Source organism: Schistocerca gregaria, chromosome 3, assembly GCF_023897955.1.
Source record: "Schistocerca gregaria isolate iqSchGreg1 chromosome 3, iqSchGreg1.2, whole genome shotgun sequence".
In the NCBI taxonomy this organism is placed as follows: Eukaryota; Metazoa; Arthropoda; class Insecta; order Orthoptera; family Acrididae; genus Schistocerca; species Schistocerca gregaria.
In genome coordinates, this window is record NC_064922.1 from 213,078,865 (window position 1) to 213,099,979 (window position 21,115).

Here is a 21,115-nt window from a genome sequence, read left to right on the forward strand (position 1 = left end):
GACTTTATTTGACGCCTCTGCTGGCTGCAATCACCTCTTTCTACGACAACCACGGGCGAAGTCCTTATTGTGTGTTTCCACGGCGATAGTGTTTTTCGTGCACGCCGTCCACAGGCGAAGTGTCCTCACTCTGCGTTTGCTCTGTAAAATTTCGACATTACTTCAGTTGGAGCATAATGCTTACGCTAAACCACTATAGACACTCCACAAAGTGAATCATCACTGGGAAATTTTCTTTTCAATTTGGAGTGCACTTATAAAAATAAAACAATAACCTGTGTAAGTAGGACCCCTAGTAGTCGGCGACTTTATTTGACGCCTCTGCTGGCTGCAATAACCTCTTTCTACGACAACCACGGGCGAAGTCCTTATTGTGTGGTTTCCACGGCGATAGTGTTTGTAGTGCACGCCGTCCACAGGCGAAGTGTCCACACTCTGCGTTTGCTCTGTAAAATTTCGACAATACTTCAGTTGGAGCATAATGCTTACACTAAACCACTATAGACACTCCAAAAAGTGAATCATCACTGGTGAATGTTCTTTTCAATTTGGAGTGCACTTAGGAAAATAAAACAATAACCTGTGTAAGTAGGACCCCTAGTAGTCGGCGACTTTATTTGACGCCTCTGCTGGCTGCAATCACCTCTTTCTACGACAACCACGGGCGAAGTCCTTATTGTGTGGTTTCTATGGCGATAGTGTTTTTAGTGCACGCCGTCCACAGGCGAAGTGTCGTCACTCTGCGTTTGCTGTGTAAAATTTCCACATTACTTCAGTTGGAGCATAATGCTTACACTAAACCACTATAGACACTCCAAAAAGTGAATCATCACTGGTGAATGTTCTTTTCAATTTGGAGTGCACTCGGGAAAACAAAACAATAACCTGTGTAAGTTGGACCCCTAGTAGTCGGCGACTTTATTTGACGCCTCTGCTGGCTGCAATCACCTCTTTCTACGACAACCACGGGCGAAGTCCTTATTGTGTGGTTTCCATGGCGATAGTGTTTTTAGTGCACGCCGACCACAGGCGAAGTGTCCTCACCCTGCGTTTGCTCTGTAAAATTTCGACATTACTTCAGTTTTAGCTTTAGAAAAAAATCTATTAGAACACCAAAGAGAACGTTGTTCGGCATCTCTATGCCAACAGCAGTCGTTCTAGTGTCAGAAAGCACCACTCCATTTAAATTTGAAACACTCTTTTAAACGTGGAGCGGCGCGTACCAAAACACAGGTCGTCCCATCTGTATTTTGTCAGAGGTACGCTGGCGAGAGCCGACTCCACCCTAGAACTTGGTCTAGGCGACCGTTCCCATGGTGGATGCCACAGAGTTGGTTCAAATGGCTCTAAGGACTATGGGACTTAACATCTGAGGGCATCAGTCCCCTAGAACTTAGAACTTCTTAAACCAAACTAAGTAAATGACACACGTCCATGCCCGAGTCCGTACTCGAACCTGAGACTGTCGGAGCAGCGCGTTTCCGGACTGAAGCGGCTAGAACCGCTCGGACATAGCGGCCGGCGCCCCAGAGTTCCCCACACCAACTTAACCTGCATTCACTTCCTCTTTAATAGGGTTTCTTCTCTTGAGCAGTATCTCAATAAGGGGACGGGATGTGGTGTTACCAATTCACTTTACGAATATGTTCGGCCCAAAACATTTCGGTGGCGACGGGCTGGTGGCGTCTCAGGCTCCGTTTGACAAAATCCGCGCAACACAATCTAATATTCTTGCACTGTATTAGCCACCCGAAAGGCGCCATGCCAATGCAAATCTCATACTGCGCCTGCTCGTTCCCATCCGTCCAGCGAGTCTCGTTTTGCTTTTAGAATGCGCCGCCGACGGCTTTCCACTACCTGGCTGCAGGGGAACCGTCACCTCCACTAGCGGCCGTAAAGGCTTTACTATCCCTGGTGAGGCAAAATACCTCTTTTCATCCCACGACATGTTCGATAGAACAGACGCCATATCCATATTAGTATATAATTGTGGCAATACTGGCCATGACCTTGTTCTTCTGTGCGGATGCAACAAATTACTCGTCTTCCACGAGTAATGAATGGGTTGGGTAGGGATGCTACGAATGTAGTGTGTGAACATGCAAGGTGAGACTGTGGGTCTCGTGGGAGGCGTGCGCGAGATAGGCCCTGCCGTTGCACTGTCCTCTGCGCCCTCAGTGGCTCAAAAAATGGTTCAAATGGCTCTGAGCACTACGGGACGTAACATCTGAGGTCTCCAGTCACCTACGTAAACCTAACTGTTCACTCAGAACGTGCGCGCTGTTCTCTTCATCCACTTGACACTCGTCGTGTACACCGGACTGTAGCGCATCTTCGCTGCTTGCCCTGCTCGCACTGTGAACTCGTTCCCTCTTACTTTTCCCCCATTCATCCGGCTTCAAAGGAAATAAATGTGCCTGTACCATATCTGCCACAATACTGAAATGCATCTATGAACAACTTCTCGTGCGTTCCCTGTAGTATCTAAAACAAATTTATCATATGGTGATCCACTTTCTATGAGGAAAATATCGCCGGAACGTCCACTTCCCTTTGCATCTGGCCCAGGCTCTCAAGCCTCAAGACTCATTTCACGCAATGGCGCGGATGCTACTGCACTTAAATGCCATCCCCACAATTAATCACTTCGGCAGAGCCCACTATCATTTCTGCTGCCTCAGACTCCACAATTCCGCTTGATATCGGAACTGGTGCTTGTAAATTACTCTCTGTAACGTCAATAACGTCATCATTGTGTGCCTTGCTTAAATTCTCAGAAACTACTGTTTCGACACCATCTACAACTAATTTAATCTCCTCTACAAAGTATCCCCACGCATTGAAGACGTCCTTCTCTATTCTTCACAGGAGCATCTAGTTGCCGTCCTGTAGAGAGGTAAAAACTACCCACAAGCTTACTCCTCTCTTTTTCTGTTTTCTCCTTCTCCCTCCTCTCTGCTTCCCCTATTTCCCATCTTTTAATTCTGCACTTAATCAATATATTTCTGACATCCCTGTGCACATTTCCAATCAACCAGTCACTGTGCTCTCTCTTTAGCCTCCCCCTATACACTGAGACCTTGTAATAAGCTGTTCCCTTTACCTCAGCCTGGATCACTTCCTATCTCATAGACACTTTTGCATTGGCTGCTCGTACCTTAGCTCCTTCGTCTCTTAAAATTCTCAATACATCCAATATGGCGGCCCTTTGCGGTATTGGAAACCCTGCTCTTTGTGGCACTGACCATGATATGATTACCTCTTACCAACTACACTGACGTAAAAGAAAATCACTTAAGCTTACCACCATCCTAGCAACTCTTGTCGCATTACACGGTTAAATAGCGAGATGTATTTCTTACCCTGCACAAAAAATCAAATTATGGGAAGGATTAACTAGAACACTATCGTACTATTTCTTATTACAACTGAATTACTGTAACCTAATTATTATTACCAAATCACTACTACACATCGAAACTACGAATAACCTTAGCTTCACCTCCAATGTCACTCAGGTGAAAACTAGTAGATACTATTACACCTCCTCAAGAAATACTTTCATATCGCATAGTAACAAGTCTCACCTCCTGGAAAACGGAATTGACTTGCCATGACAGTAAAAAGAAACATTACCCACTCCACCATGTGTCGACGGAACTGCCTAGCAGATGTCATGTCATCTTCTTCATACACAGATGGCAGTTATGGGCTTTCTAGCTCCAACTGCCGCTATCAAATGGCGTGTATTGAGGTTCAAAGCCCCCCTGCTGACACCTGTCTGTGAAGTTAGCACGGCACTCAGTAGGGTGAACGGCGGCCGTGGCAGGCTATAGGGCCCACAGGTGCACTGCTGACAGAGAGGAGTGTTTCATTTAACTTTGAATATACATTCCGTTGATCGTGGCCGGTGTCAGCTCAAAGGGGCCTGCTTCCACCCTGGTGGAGATTGATTGGTTGATTTTTTTTCTTTTTGTGGGAGGCGGGGGGTGGGGGATGGGAGAGCCGGCACCAGACAGCGAGGTCATCGGTCCAATCGGACTATGGAAAGGTAGGTTAGCAATTCTGACGTGGTTTCTCAAAGAAATCATCCCGGAATTTGTCTAAACTGATTTAGGAAAATCACTGAAAACCTATTACAGGATGGCTGGAAGCAGTATGAACCGTCGTCCTCCCGAATGCGAGTCCAGTGTGTTAACCACTAGCCACATTGCTCTGTGCTCATGGAAAGATGGACGCATAGGCTCCCTGCAAAGCTGACGTTAGCCTTTGCGACGGATGGAAGTCAGAATTTAGTTGCATTCTCCCAATACAGCTACGTCGGCGTTCTTCTACGGAATGGCCGCACTCAGCGACTGAGGGCCCCCTCGCATTCGCTGCATGGGTGGTTGGAGACTACAACGCACAGGAAGTGACCCCCTGCCGCCAGCAGGAGTCTGGCGATGGCAGGCTTGAACAGCAGGTCAGCGGCGCTGCAGCACCAAGTCCGACAAGGAGACTGCGCAAGAGGCCGCTCGCCCTGCAGCGTCTCGAACCCACGGCTGCAACTGGTGGTGCCCAGATCTCTCACCTCCTAGTGTCGATATGGCGCTGTGGTGGTGCTGTGCTCCAAATGAACCCTCCTCAAAATTCGCACATTATTCAGCACCCTGTGACGTAGGTGAAATCTGGTTTCGCAGGATAGAGGGGATCAGGTTACAGTTGTGGAGGGGCTATTATAAGTTACTATTAGTTGTACAAACTAGACAAACTTTTATTTTCTTAAGAACCACTTAATTACACATTATCTTAAAAGGATCAAATTAAAGCAATGCGGCTGAACGCATAGTTAAGAAAAATTGCAAAACCTCCTGTGCTGAAGGCCCATAACCACACTAAAAGCAGGAACAGCTGAAGGCCTGAACGCAAGTTACAAAAATTACTTTAAATAATACATGCATCTGAAGGCCTTAATTAAAACATTTCATGTAAATACTTGCCTGAAGGACACAAAGACATTGAACAACTCAGGGCTTAGGACCTCGATAACAAGAATTTAGGATAGTGAATTTTTAAAAAAAAATTTCAGACAAATCAATTTTCAAAATTTTCATCTAAGACGGCTGAAGGCCTTACCGTAAAAATATTTCACGTAAAAGCTTGGCTGAAGGCCACACACAATGGATATTGAACAACTCAGGGCTTAAGGCCTGGATAACTAGAATTTCAGATAGAAGAAACTTTCAAAATTTAGTTTTTAAACAAATCAATCTTCAAATTTTACTTTAAGTAGACTGAAAGCCTTATTTTAAAATTAAAACAAACTAAATTAAAAGACGACTGAAGGCCTCGCACAGTACGTCAGACATACTTGAGGAGGTAGCTCTAACATAAGGTGAGGTGAGACAGATAGCCTAGAGTAAAGTTAAATAATCGGATGGCAACCCGACCCAGGGACCGCTGAAGGACCGACCAACAAACTAATCGATTCCTTTCCGCCCAACCAACGGTACGACAACGGAAAATATCAGCCAAGGAAGAAGATACCAGCCGCACTACGTCTTCTAACATCTAAAATCATTCAAGGCAGAATCACCTCTCTTAAGAAAAACAAATTATGAACAAACAACTAAAAGACTGTCGAACAGCATCAACACGGTGAAGAAAACACACTGCCGGAAAACTCCGCCAACCAGGGCAGGTAACTGGGGCGTTAACGGCCACAAGGTAGAAAATACCGCTGGTGCACTTCACTGATAAGAAACAACGAATTTAATTTTTAAAGGCCATACAGGAAGACGGCTGCAAAATTTTGCTGACTCCAACACACCATACATTGCTTCTAGCCGGAACAGCCCAGGTAGCAACAACCGACAATGAATGAAGAGATCTAATAGCAGTTGAGGTTTCATAACAGGTTAACTGATCACTCAACTTCAGTGCCCAGTTTCGGTGGGCAACGAACTTTGTAGCTCTTGCAGCTTGCGCCTCACAATCTGAACGTGCATACATGCTGCGAGGGAAGACTTCCTCGCTGCTCTGTCCCAATTGACCTACTGCCACACACACCACCACACGGAAATATAGCAGTCCCACCAAAGGTGGTACAGCAGTACTAGTATCGGTAAGAGCTGATGCTGCCACTGACGGAGACGACTCATCAACTCGTTATGGAAGTAACAGGCCACTCAATTGCGACAGAATGCCAAAGAACAAACGGCATCAATGCGACCTGGCCACAGCTCAGTAACTCTCAAGAAGGTTCCTGTCCTTTTGTGTTGACGACATCAACCCTGTCGGGCTATTACTACTGTGAGGTGCAGGTTTCTGATGAGACCTGCTAACCTGAAGTGCAACATTTATATATATGTGGTATTCTGACTCACAGGTGGTCAAACTGCGCTTAGTGGTCCATAGCTGCTGCAGCAATACTTCATAGCGGCTTCCATACAACTACTCACTATTCTCACTAACAACTGGTAGCGATACTAGAACAGCATTAGAGTGACCTGAGACTGAAATTTGAAAAGTTCGACAGGACTGCCTTACATTCAGTCACACAATTTATGAAATCTCGTTGCTTTCCATGTCATAACGACGAAAGACTGTCGCTCCAATACTCGGGCAATGAGTGTGAAACAACACGAAAATATCGCATTCTCGGTCTGGTCAAGTTTCTGGTGATAGAAATTTATTGCAGCTTTCCTTCGTAGTGCAATGGCACTATAGTAAAGTCAACGAAGGGAAAGTAGGGGAAATAATTCGTCAATTTTGTAATTTTTTTACATTGGTAGAGCGAAGGGCAATGAGAAACATAGGAAAAGTACTGATTGTTGGGTGTGAGAGTAGGAGGGGGGGGGGCAGTTAAAGCTAACTTTTCTACGTGTTTCTCGAATAGCTCGAAAAGCATAATTTCTAGAGAATATGGTTCTCAGTACAGCATTAGATTAAGTTACATTTACTACAGGAATGTACCACGCCTTTTTCTCTAGGACTGACAGTTTCCTTGTTGCATAGGATTGAAAAATTTCAGATTATTAGAAATAGTGCTTCATAGTATAAAATTAATGTTTGTTCCTGAATGAAATTCAAGATTTCTGTGTGACCTCATAAGCGCGTGACTGCGTGTGAGATTGCTCTCTGTTTTCATATATTTTTAGGTGCAGATACATATTTTAACGGTTTATGTGATAATATATACTATATAAGTGACTCATTACTGGTTTCTTCATTCAGCTCCGCCTTTCTTGTGTTGTGACTTGATATTTGTGAGTGTTTCGTATCGACCAACTTAACCTCTTACCTGTGTTTACATTCCTCGCTGACCAGTTGCAGCTGTAGCGGCGCATCGAAAGCTAAGTGATAATTAATTGTTTGTGTATAGTGGTTTATTTAGGAACATTAGTAGTCTTCAACCGGTGTTCTTGGTGTTTTACGGTGAAATAATTTTAGAAGAAATTTTTGGGAACTGTTTTCAGTTTCGTTACTGTGTCATTATACGTTTGATTTCCTTTCTGTGTTAGTCTTTCGTTATATTCTCATTTGCTGTTGATTAATACTGTTAATAATAGTGTTATTTCCCTTGTAGAGTAAGTCTGTGATTATTGTAGTCAGTTTTTTAACATCTTCTCATTGTACTAGCGGAACTTAGATAAAGTAGTTTTCTTGTTTCAATAAACTGTAAAATTTTACCATGAGTGAAAAGTGTGGGCTTTGTCGTAGGTTCGTGAGTAGTGGATTGCGGTGTGAGACTTGTTCGAAGTATTTAGACTGGGAGGAATGCAGTGGGGAAGCCAGTGGACAATCTGGTGAGATCCTCTTCTGGAACTGCAGGTTATGTAGCAAGAGTAAGTTGATAGAGGAGCAGGAGCGTAAGATCTGTGCCCTTCAGATGCAGGGAAATACGCACAGGAGGAGCTAGATAGGATGAGGAGGGAGAAGGGTGTTGGGGAATGGAAGCTGGCTGTTGGCAAGAGATCTGCTAGGAGAAAGAGTTTTTCAGATAGATTTACTATGGGTTTTGCAATAGATATGACCAACTGTCAGAGTCTAGTGGAGAGGAATCTCTAGTATCTGTAGATGTAGGAAGTATGCAGCAGACCTCAGCAGTTACTGTGGCTAGGACAGTTGCAAAGTCTAAGAGAAAGAAGAAGGTTCTGCTGTTAGGTAGTTCTCATGGTACGGGTGTAGGCCAGCAGTTGCAGTAAGTGTTGGGGAGTGAGTGCCAGGTCACCAGCATTGTGAAGCCTAATGCAGGATTGGCTCAGGTGACTGTTAACATAGGGGGTTATGTAGGGATTTTCCTAAAGAGGATGATGTAGTGATTGTGGTTGGGGCAGGTAATAGTATTGATAGGGATTGGGAGTATGACATAGATGGTGACCTGGAAAAGATAGCCACTCAGGCTGGCAACACGAATGTGTTTCAGCGTCACGATCGGCCTCATATTAATACAGCCGTCAAGCGTAACAACATGAAACTTGGGTGTGCGCTGATGACAGAATGCATGAGTCACATTTCAGTGGTGTCGGTGGAGTCTATCAGCAGGACGGTTTCACTAGACATGGCCTGCACCTCAATGGGAATAGAAAGGGGAAGTTGGCAAAGCTTATAGGTGTCACCATAGATGGGGGTGGTGGGATCAGTCATGGGAAAATTCCTGTACTAGTGGATGTTAGAGCTGCACTTTTTCAGATTGACGTCAGCTGATAGGTATTCCTGTTTAACGGAAGTCTCTCTAACAAAGAAACCAATTTCGGCAAAGCTTAGGTATCGGAGTAATGAGGGAATTAGTATATTTCATCAAAATATACAAGGTATTAGAGATAAAGTTAGTGGACTGCTTATAGATGTTGACTCTGAAATTATTGGTATGCCTGAGCACTTCTTAAATAAGGAGATAATGCAGAGGCTTCCTTTACAAGGATACAGATTGGCTGGCAGCTTTTCTAGGAGCTCTATGAGGTGTGGGGGCGTAGCCAAGCATGTGAAAGACGGTATCCCATTTGAGGCAATTGATGTTTCAAAGTACTGCACTGAAAAGGTGTTTGAATGTTGTGCAGGCGCGATTGAATTTAGTGGATTTAAACTTCTAACTGTTGTTATTTATAGATCCCCAGACTCCGATTTCACAACATTTTTGTTAAATCTAGAGGAGGTTATTGTTTCACTTTATAGGAAATACAAAATGTTAATTATATGTGGTGATTTCAATATTAATAAGGTAAGTGACTGTGCGAGGATAAGAATGCTGGTAGACCTCCTTAAGTAATATAATATTATTCAAACCGTACTCTTTCTAACGAGAGTGCAAGGGAACAGTTGTACAACCATAGACAACATTTTTGTTCATTCCTCATTACTAGAAGGGTATTCTGTTAGTAAAAAAGTGAATGGCCTTTCAGATAATGATGCACAAGTTTTAACCCTGAAAGATTTTAGTGCTACAACACATGTAAAATATTGTTATCAACTTTTTAGGAAAGCTGATCCAGTTGCTGTAGGGACATTTGTAAACCTTATAAGGGAAGAAGTGTGGCAAGATGTTTATAGAGCTGATACAGTAGACGATAAATATAATGCTTTCCTCAAGACTTTTCTCGTGCTCTTTGAAAGTTGCTTTCGGTTAGAACGTTCAAAACAGGGTACTACCACAAATAGGCAGCCTGGGTGGCTGACTAGATGGATAAGAATATCCTGTAGAACAAAGTGGCAATTATATCAAACCGTTAGAAACAGTCTAAATCTAACAGCAGCATTCATAACAAACAGTACTGTAAAGTTCTTAAGAAAGTTATTAGGAAGGCAAAAAGTATGTGGTATACAGATAGAATAGCTAAGTCTCAGGATAAAATTAAAACCATATGGTCAGTCGTAAAGGAAGTGGCTGCAGAGACAGGTCGAGAATATAAAATCAGTTCATAGTGGGAATGTCCGTGTCACTGATAAGTCGCATATTAAGTCGCATATATGTACAGTATTCAATAATTACTTTCTGAATATAGCAGATGAACTAAATACAAAACCTAGTCCCAACAGGGAATCATTTTGCGCTCCTAGAAAAAAGTGTTCCGAGACTGTTACCTGAAATACTGCTCCATGATAATGACAAGAGGGAGATTGAGTTAATAATTACATCATTAAAGACCAAGAACTCTTATGGATATGACGGGGTATCTAGCAGAACACTGAAGCCTTGTTCTATGTATAGTAGCCCAGTACTTAGCTATATCTGTAGCTTTTCATTTAGGAGTTGTCGGTTTCCTGACCGATTAAAGTACTTGGTAGTGAAGCCACATTATAAAAAGGGAGACAGGGATAACGTTGATAATTATAGACCTATTTATATGCCATCGGTGTTTACAGTATTTGAATTAACATAATTTGCTGTCAAATGTACAGTTTGGTTTTAGAAATGGTTTAACAACTGAAGATGTTATATTCTCTTTTCTGTGTGAGGTTTTGTTCGGATTAAATAAAAGGTTGCCACCGCTAGGTGTTTTCTTTGATTTATCAAAGGCTTTTCACTGTGTTGACCGCAAGATATTATGGCAGAAGTTGGACCATTATGGAGTAAGGGGAGTAGCTTACAATTGGTTCGCTTCTTACTTAAGAACAGAAAGCAGAAGCTAATTCTGCGCAGTATTGAGAGTGGTAGTGATATTCAGTCCCAATGGGGCACTGTTAAGTGGGGCGTTCCCCAAGGGTCGGTGCTGGGACCACTGCTGTTTCTTATTTATATAAATGATATGCCTTCTAGTATTACAGGTGATTCAAAAATATTTCTGTTTGCTGATGACACCAGTTTGGTAGTGAAGGATCTTGTGTGTAATATTGAAACATTGTCAAATAATGTAGTTTATGAAATACGTTTGTGGTTTGTTGAAAATAATTTGTTGCTAAATAACAGTAACACTCAGTTTTTACAGTTTGTGACTCACAATTCAACAAGAACTGATATTTTGATCAGCAGAAATTGGATATTATAAGGGTGACGGAACAATTCAAGTTCCTAGGGGTTCGGATGGATAGTAAGCTGTTGTGGAAAGCCCATGTTCAAAATCTTGTTCAGAAACTAAATGCTGCTTTATGTACCATTAGAACAGTATCTGAAATAAGTGACAGTTCAACACGAAAAGTAGTCTACTTCGCATATTTTCATACGCTTATGTCATATGGTATTGTTTTGTGGGGTAATTCTTCTGATTCAAAAAGTGTATTTTTGGCTCAAAAAGGGGCTGTTCCAGCTATATATGGTATAAGTTCGAGAACCTCTTGTCGACCCCTATTCAATAATCTTGGAATCCTGACACTGCCCTCACAGTATATATTTTCTTTAATGTTGTTTGTTGTTAGCAATATTGGCTTACTCCCATGAGTTAGCAGCTTTCACTCAGTTAATATTAGGCAGAAATCAAATTTGCATGTGGAATGCACTTCCTTGACTCTTGTGCAGAAAGGAGTTCACTATTTTGCTGCATCAATTTTCAATATGCTCCCACAAGAACTCAAAAATCTTAGTAGTAGCCCAAACGCTTTTTGGTCTAAACTTAAGAGTTTCCTCATGGCTCACTCCTTCTATTCTGTCGAGGAGCTCCTGGAAGAGCTGAAAAATTAAGCAAATTCCAGTGTTACATTGTTGATTTTCTTTCTTTAAACTTGCGAATCGTCGCCTGAATACGTTTCTCGTATTTCATTTTATCTGTTCCTACTGTCGTGCTATAATTTCATGTATTGAATCGTTCCATGACCGTGGAGACTTCTCCGTAATTTGGTCCCACGGAAAAATCAATAAATAAAAAATTAAATAAATAAAATAAGTTTGAAAGAAATACAAATGTGTTTATCTCTTACAAGTACAGTAGAACCACATTAGTTGATAAACTTTGTCCTGGGTCGTATGACGAGCTACATGGTGGAGGTCAGGATAAAGCTGTGAGCAAAGTTAATTGCATGATTGTGGCTACTCACTTATCTCTTAGGTCTGCAAACTGAAGAGCGGGCTGACACATACCCACTCACCCTGCACCAAAATGGTTCAAATGGCTCTGAGCACTATGGGACTCAACATCTTAGGTCATAAGTCCCCTAGAACGTAGAACTACTTAAACCTAACTAACCTAAGGACATCACACACACCCATGCCTGAGGCAGGATTCGAACCTGCGACCGTAGCAGTCCCGCGGTTCCGGACTGCAGCGCCAGAATCGCACGGCCACCGCGGCCGGCCACCCTGCACCATTCATCACGAGAGGTAACTACACTTTGTTTCACAAAGCTATACATACCCTACTGCAGCACACCTCCTGAATTGCTGGTGACGCATGGTGTAAACACACCATTGAGAGTTTACTTTTCACAAAGTGAGTTTACAGTGCATGGAGAAAAGATGTGTGATGCTACTAATACTAATTCGAGGAACGCACATGAGCGCATTCTGTGTAGATCTCAGAACTGTGCTCTGTCTTGCTGGAGGGGAAACTGTTTCTCAGTCATCCTGTATATTAGTTGTAGCGTTCTTCCAGGAAAGACAACGTTCCATACAACGAGTACTGTTCACATTTTATTTTAGACAGACTACACTTCTCGAGCGTTTCTCTTCCAGTCCTCTTTAACCTCACTGAATTCGTGTTTATACATGGTGGTCGGAAAATCAGTTACAGACTTCTAGGGCTTGTAGAGGGGAGTAAGTACATCATATTTTGACCCATCCTATAGCTCCAGTTCTGCGAGGGCCTCATTCGCAGAAGAGCTTCAGTGAAGTTTGGAAGGTAGAGAATGCGTACTGGCAGAATTGAGGCTGTGAGGGCGGCTCGCGAGTCGTGATTGTGCAGTTCAGTTGGTAGAGCACTTGCCTGCGAAAGGCAAAGGTCACGAGATCGAATCTCGGTCCAGCACACAGTTTTAATCTGTCAGGAAGTTAAGAACTATTTTCAGTTTAATCATGAATTCTATTTACAAAGTGAAGGATTAACAATGGGATCCCCTGGAGTCTGGAACTAGAGCAAACATACTTATAAACCATGTAGAACAGATTACATTCATAAAAATAGTGCCAAATAAGTACAAAATCCTATACTGTATTAGATATATGGATAACATGTGCCTGATAGCTGAACCAAGCAATAAAACTGACCAGTTACACACAGACAAAAATTCTGTTCACGGTAAAATACATATTAAAATAGAGAAAGGGTATACTACTTAAACTTCTTGTACATCGCCACGAAGATTTAAGACAACCAAAACACATTTCACATGTACCGAAAACTGACAACAGATATAATTGTACATGAGACATCACATCACCCCAGTTCTCAAAAGAAGGCAGCATCACATGCAAACAAACACGCTTATTACAAGAAATGGATAAACAGAAAGTGTGAAAGCAACAGAAAATAAATGATGGTACACAATGGCATACAACCAAAAATACTCATACCACCAAACCAACAACTAAGTTTACTAATATTTCCCACAAGAAGCAAGAAAATCTGATCTATACTAGAAATCAGGAATATAACAACCGAACCTCGGCCCATGAACCATGGACCTTGCAGTTGGTGGGGAGGCTTGCGTGCCTCAGCGATACAGATAGCCGTACCGTAGGTGCAACCACAACGGAGGGGTATCTGTTGAGAGGCCAGACAAACGTGTGGTTCCTGAAGAGGGGCAGCAGCCTTTTCAGTAGTTGCAAGGGAAACAGTCTGGATGATTGACTGACCTGGCCTTGTAACAATAACCAAAACGGCCTTGCTGTGCTGGTACTGCGAACGGCTGAAAACAAGGGGAAACTACGGACGAAATTTTTCCCGAGGTCATGCAGCTTTACTGTATGATTAAATAATGATGGCGTCCTCTTGGGTAAAATATTCTGGAGGTAAAATAGTCCCCCATTCGGATCTCCGGGAGAGGACTACTCAAGAGGATGTCGTTATCAGGAAAAAGAAAATTGGCGTTCTACGGATCGGAGCGTGGAATGTCAGATCACTCAAACGAGCAGGTAGGTTAGAAAATTTAAAAACGGAAATGGATAGGGTAAAGTTAGATATAGTGGGAATTAGTGAAGTTCGGTGGAAGGAGGAACAAGATTTCTGGTCCGGTGACTATAGGGTTATAAACACAAAATCAGATAGGTGTAATGCAGGAGTAGGTTTAATAATGAATAGGAAAATAGGAATGCGGGTAAGCTACTACAAACAGCAAAGTGAACGCATTATTGTGGCGAAGATAGATACGAAGCCCACACGTACTGCAGTAATACAAGTTTATATGCCAATTATCTCTGCAAATGACGAAGAAATTGAAGAAATGTATGATGAAATAAAAGAAATTATTCAGATAGTGAAGGGTGACGAAAATTTAATAGTCATGGGTGACTGAAATTCGGTTGTAGGAAAAGGAGAGAAGGAAACGTAGTAGGTGAATATGGATTGGGGCTAAGAAATGAAAGAGGAAGCCGCGTAGTAGAATTTTGCACAGAGCACAAGTTAATCATTGCTAACACTTGGTATAAGAATCATGAAAGAAGGTTGTATACTTGGAAGGACCCTGGAGATACTAAAAGGTGTCAGATAGATTATATAATGGTAAGACAGACATTTAGGAACCAGGCTTTAAATTGTAAGACATTTCCAGGGGCAGATGTTGACTCTGACCACAATCTATTGGTTATTAACTGTAGATTAAAACTGAAGAAACTGCTAAAAGGTGGGAACTTAAGGAGATGGGACCTGGATAAACTGAAAGAACCAGAGGTTGTACAGAGTTTCAGGGAGAGCATAAGGGAACAATTGACAGGAATGGGGGAAAGAAATACAGTAGAAGAAGAATGGGTAGCTTTGAGGGATGTAGTAGTGAAGGCAGCAGAGGATCAAGTAGGTAAAAAGACGAAGGATATTAGAAATATTAAATTTAATTGATGCAAGGAGAAAATATAAAAATGCAGTAAATGAAGCAAGAATACAAACGTCTCAAAAATGAGATCGACAGAAAGTGCAAAATGGCTAAGCAGGGATGGCTAGAGGACAAATGTAAGGATGTAGAGGCTTATCTCACTAGGAGTAAGATAGATACTGCCTACAGGAAAATTAAAGAGACCTTTGGAGATAAGAGAACCACTTGAATGAACATCAAGAGCTCAGATGGAATTCCAGTTCTAAGCAAAGAAGAGAAAGCAAAAGGGTGGAAGAAGTATATAGAGGGTCTATACAAGGGCGATGTACTTGAGGACAATATTATGGAAATGGAAGAGCATGTAGATGAAGATGAAATGGGAGATATTATACTGCGTGAAGAGTTTGACAGAGCATTGAAAGACCTGAGTCGAAACAAGGCCCCGGAGTAGACAACATTCCATTGGAACTACTGACGGCCTTGGGAGAGCCAGTCATGACAAAACTCTACTGTCTGGTGAGCAAGATGTACGAAACACGCAAAATACCCTCAGACTTCAAGAAGAATATAATAATTCCAATCCCAAAGAAAGCAGGTGTTGGCAGATGTGAAAATTACCGAACTATCAGCGTAAAAATCCACAGCTGTAAAATACTAACACGAATTCTTTACAGACGAATGGAAGCCGACCTCGGGGAAGATCAGTTTGGATTCCGTAGAAATACTGGAACACGCGCGGCAATACTGACTTTCCGACTTATCTTAGAAGAAAGATTAAGGAAAGGCAAACCTACGTTTCTAGCATTTGTAGACTTAGAGAAAGCTTTTGACAATGTTGACTGGAATACTCTCTTTCAAATTCTAAAGGTAGCAGGGGTAAAATACAGGGAGCGAAAGGCTATTTACATTTTCTACAGAAACCAGATGGCAGTTATAAGAGTCGGGGGACATGAAAGGGAAGCAGTTGTTGGGAAGGAAGTAAGACAGGGTTGTAGCCTCTCCCCGATGTTATTCAATCTGTATATTGAGCAAGCAGTAAAGGAACCAAAAGAAAAAATCGGAGTAGGTATTAAACTCATGGGAGAAGAAATAAAAACTTTGAGGTTCGCCGATGACATTGTAATTCTGTCAGAGACCACAAAGGACTTGGTAGAGCAGTTGAACGAAATAGACAGTGTCTTGAAAGGAGGGTATAAGATGAACATCAACAAAAGCAAAACGAGGATAATGGAATGTAGTCAAATTAAGTCGGGTGATGCTGATGGAATTAGATTAGGAAATGAGACACTTAAAGTAGTAAAGGAGTTTTGCTGTTTGGGGAGCAAAATAACTGATGATGGTCGAATTAGAGAGGATATAAAATGCAGACTGGCAATGGCAAGGAAAGCGTTTCTGAAGAAGAGAAATTTGTTAACATCGAGTAAAGATTTAAGTGTCAGGAAGTCATTTCTGAAAGTATTTGTATGGAGTGTAGGCATGTATGGAAGTGAAACATGGACGATAAATAGTTTGGGCATGAAGAGAATAGAATCCTTCGAAATGTGGTGCTACAGAAGAATGCTGAAGATTAGATGGGTAGATCACATAACTAACGAGGAGGTATTGAATAGGATTGGGGAGAAGAGACGTTTGTGGCACAACTTGACGAGAAGAAGGGATCGGTTGGTAGGACATGTTCTGAGGCATCAAGGGATCACCAACTTAGTACTGGAGGGTAGCATGGAGGGTAAAAATCATAGAGGGAAACCAAGAGATGAATACACTAAGCAGATTCAGAAGGACGTAGGTTGCAGTAGGTACTGGGAGATGAAGATGCTTGCACAGGATAGAGTGGCATGGAGAGCTGCATCAAACCAGTCTCAGGACTGAAGACCACCACCACAACAACAACAACAACCGAAATGCAATACGTGGGATGGAACATAGATATGTTAAACCAGGAGGACATTTGACACCAGCTACAAAGATCACCTAAGAGTATGGAAGTACCCGACAAATCATTCAGCTTTTGCGGGACAGTTATATCAACAACAACATAAAATTACCAACAGAGATAAAGACATGGAAATCATATGGATAAACAACATCAAAAAACACCTCCTCACTTTACAAGAAAATACTTCATTAAAAAACTAATTTAAACTAACACACACACACACACACACACACACACACACTCATACAGGGGCTGATAGCCCTAACAACATGAACAAAAACAAACGAACAGACATAAGGCTATTACTGTGCAGACTGAGAAACAGTTTACAAAAGTGAAGTGTAAATAATATGGTTTAAAAAATACTGCAGAGTGCCAAAAACCGCGTACTGCATAAATCACACATAGTCTTTCGGCGTCAGCCACTGCTACCAAAGAGGGAAGAAGCAGAATATGTAAAGAAACCTAGTAAGTAGCTTGGACACCATCTTTATAAGCAAAACGCTGTTTTTAACCAAAACCAACCAAAATCATATAAACGTATGTATCCAATTTGTAGAATAACGAAGGAAGATGCTCTATAAATAAAAGTCGAACACGTCTGGTGTTATTCTCTAAACATGTAAAGCTATGAGAATGTGCTACCATTAGAAAAAATATATTATCTAGAAAGATACAGCGGATGGTTAAATCAGTGGAAAGTTCACACAGTCATTTGAACAGAAAAAATATTCCTTCACCTAAATAGCACTTGCAGTATTAAATTCTGAGATTGTTTAGAGGGTGTGACTAATGAATCAAAATACTTGGGTGCCATAATTCTATGGGAGAAAATGCTCTGCATTCGAGAAAAGTATAAGACGAAACAGGAGGCATTTGAAATGTGGTGTTGAAGAACATTGTATAATGTAGGGGGTGAAAAAAGTGTGTTGAAAAGGTGCTGGAAAGAACAATCTAGGAGAAAATGCTAAGGGAAAGCAGTATCAGATGATGAGACAGTTATTTTAACATCTGTTAAGGACTTTGAACTGAAAGGAGCAGTCAAATGTTTTATTATTTCTCCCTCATCTACACTGATGTAAAAGAAAAAATTGGCAGAAGCAAGAGGGAGTTTTGCGACATAAACGAAAGTTCGTATTCATATTTGTACATCCGAAAGATGATATCTATTGAAATTGCACGCCAGTCGCATAAGTATGGTGCTAGTAGAACCACTATGATGTGTAACATCATGTCCGCTTTGCATACGCATTGTGACGGTCTTGAACCTTAGCTGCCTCTGAGATAAAGTTGGTGTTAGTCAAGAATGCCTTTATGGCGGCAAAGACGCCATCATCAACACCTTAGTGAGTTTGGATAGCGCTGTGTAATAGGGTTATTAGAAGCTGGAAGTTTCTTCTGCGATACTGCAGAAAGACTTTTCAGGAATGTAACCACTGTACATGATTGCTGGCAGCGGTGATCACGAAAATGTACGGTTACAAGAAGACCGAACTCAGGATGGCTACGTGGCAATACCTAGTGGGAAGACCATCGTGTTCGGTGTATGACTTTGATCCATCGCACTGCATCTACAAGAGAAATTTGAGGAGCAGTTGGCACCACAGGAACACAACTAACTGTTACAAATAGTATACTTCAAGGAGAAGTGCGAGTCAGACGCCCTGTAGATTCCATCCCGCTGAACCCAAATCAATACCATTTACGACTTCAATGGTGTGAAGCGAAAGCTCGTTGGAGGGATGGGAGGAGGATGGTATCGTTTTCTGATGAAATCTGTTTCCGCTTCATTGCCAGTGATGGCAGTGTGGTGGTTAGAAAGATGACAGATGAGGACCTGCAACCAACCTTTCTGCGTGCTAGACCCAGTGAACCTATGCCTGCAGTTAAGGTCCAGGGTATGATTTTGATTTCGTAGGACAGCAGGAGTATTCTTGTAGTTATCCCTCCAACCCTCAGTGCAAATCTGTTAATCAATGCAGCAATTCGACCTACTGTGCTGCCATTGATGAACAGCTTTCCAGGGGGTGCTTTCCAACAAGATAACGCTCGCCCACATACCGCTGTTGTAACAAAACATTCTTTGCAGAGCGCCGACCCTTTGCCTTGGCGTGCACGATCACCGAATTTGTCTCAAATCGCGCACATGTAAGATATCATCGGACGAGAGCTCCAGCATCAATCACAAACAACATTAAACATCCCAATACTGACCGATCAAGTCCAACAGGCATGGAACTTCATCCCACAAACTGACATTCGGCATCTGCACAACACAATGCGCGCACTTTTGTATGCTTATATTTAACTTTCTGGCGGTTATACAGGTTTGTAATGTACCAGTATTTAAGGTTTGCAAAGTCTTCTTCTGTTGTTACATTAACCTGTGATCTTGCCACAATAATCACTTAAATATGATATCTAGACAAACGTATTCCCAAAATTTCGTAACTCTGTACTAATTACTTTGGTGCTGCCATTTATGTCCGTCAGAGTATGCACATGCCAACTGCCATCGTAGCTTCTGTGTTTATTGGATGTCTTAGCAGAAGACCCTTGAGCCAGAATACATATACTGCATTTCGCCTGCTCAAAGTTCCAATTCCATTTTCAGATTACACTAGGTATTCCAGACTACTGGTTTTTCTATATTACCGTGTGGGTCCGAGTTAAGTGTAAATCTTACAGTAAGAACGACAAATTTTTGAGTACTGTTTATCGGTCACGGCCCCATACCAATTTATAATAACATGACAGATGGGAAAGACATGAACGTCAGTCGGAACGAGAGTTTTACAGGAATTCCCAACAAACGCCAGTGGAAGACGTTACACGAAATATGCTGTGTGCATTACGGATGGCCCTGTTCTCTAAATTCCGAAAGCGAATGTTCCAAAATCAGACAAGGATTGTACTGGGGGAGAGGAAAGTGTTTTTAGGAACACATGAAATGCTGTATAAAGTATTGAAGTTATTTAGAGGATACTGTCAATTCTCCAGATATAGAGATTTATCTCGAGTAAAATCCTCTATAATTTCAGAACTAGTTACATATGGTGCGGGCGTTTAAATCACACTTCCTCGGTCCTGCACCATCTAGTAACCTGAAACGGAAGAACGGCTTCTACCACGCAACACATGATTTTCCGAATGAACTGTGTTTCTGTCAATATCTGTCCTGAAAACTTCTCACGTTTCAAAATGTTTTTAGCTTGTAACTAGTGTTTGGCATTACTTCTTCTTAATCTAATTTTTTTCAGTTACAACATTTTAAAAATTAAATTGAATATTTATTACTAAATACATGAGGTGCGCTAGAAAAATTTTTCAAAAATGACTCTGAGCACTATGGGACTTAACATCTGAGGTCCACTAGAATTTCTTTTTCACATTTTGAAAAAATCTCCCTCTTCCGGACTATTTTCAGTAATTTTAGAAAAGACATGAGCACACCAAAACTAAATGTATGTATTACATTCCTGAAACAGGGCTGGCTAGACGTTAAAAGTGATCCAAAGTGCAACACTCCTCTGCTTTCCTCACGTGTATGTCTTACGTAACGATCACGACACTAAGTCTGGAGAAATTGAGGCTCATATAGACGGGTACAGATAGACATCCTTTCTATCCACGTACAATGAAAGAATAGGTTAGGAAGAGCGAATGGTAATACTTTTACAGAGTGTATGGTACACCACACACTGTACGATGGTTTATGGACTGCAGGTGTAAGTGCAGAAGGTATATCGTAGATTGAAAGAAGGCCCAGACAGCGCAATCGTCAGTCATAATCGCGCACCTGTCACTAGCTGGCCCTGGTGTGGTGTTACGTCTTTGCAAAGGGGACGAACAGTTACCTTTTGGGGAGATACCAAAGCTTTGACTGTGATGGCCAACCAGAGAGCAGGGCGTGAATGTTGCAGCTGGACGCCCTGTGCAGTTTTCGCTAGATCAACATGGAGCAGACGTGATGTTAGACAAATGCCATGAGCATATGGCGTGAGCGAATTCGAGTAGCAACTTTCAGAGCTATGGAGAGACTGCATCAAGCATCGAGCATTCTGATTGTATTCACGTCATTGCTTATTGCGAGTATGTTGTAGCTAAGAAAATCATGTCTTTTTCCCGTTGCATTCGAACATACCATGAAAAAATGTTATGTCTTTGTCGTTGGTTTTGTTCACCACAGCACTCGTAGTGATCGGTATGTATTTCTTATATAACCGTCCGTAAATTTGTATGATGTTGCTCAAAGCAGCGTTAGGCAGCTTAGACCGATACACATATCTAACAATGGCTAGTAAT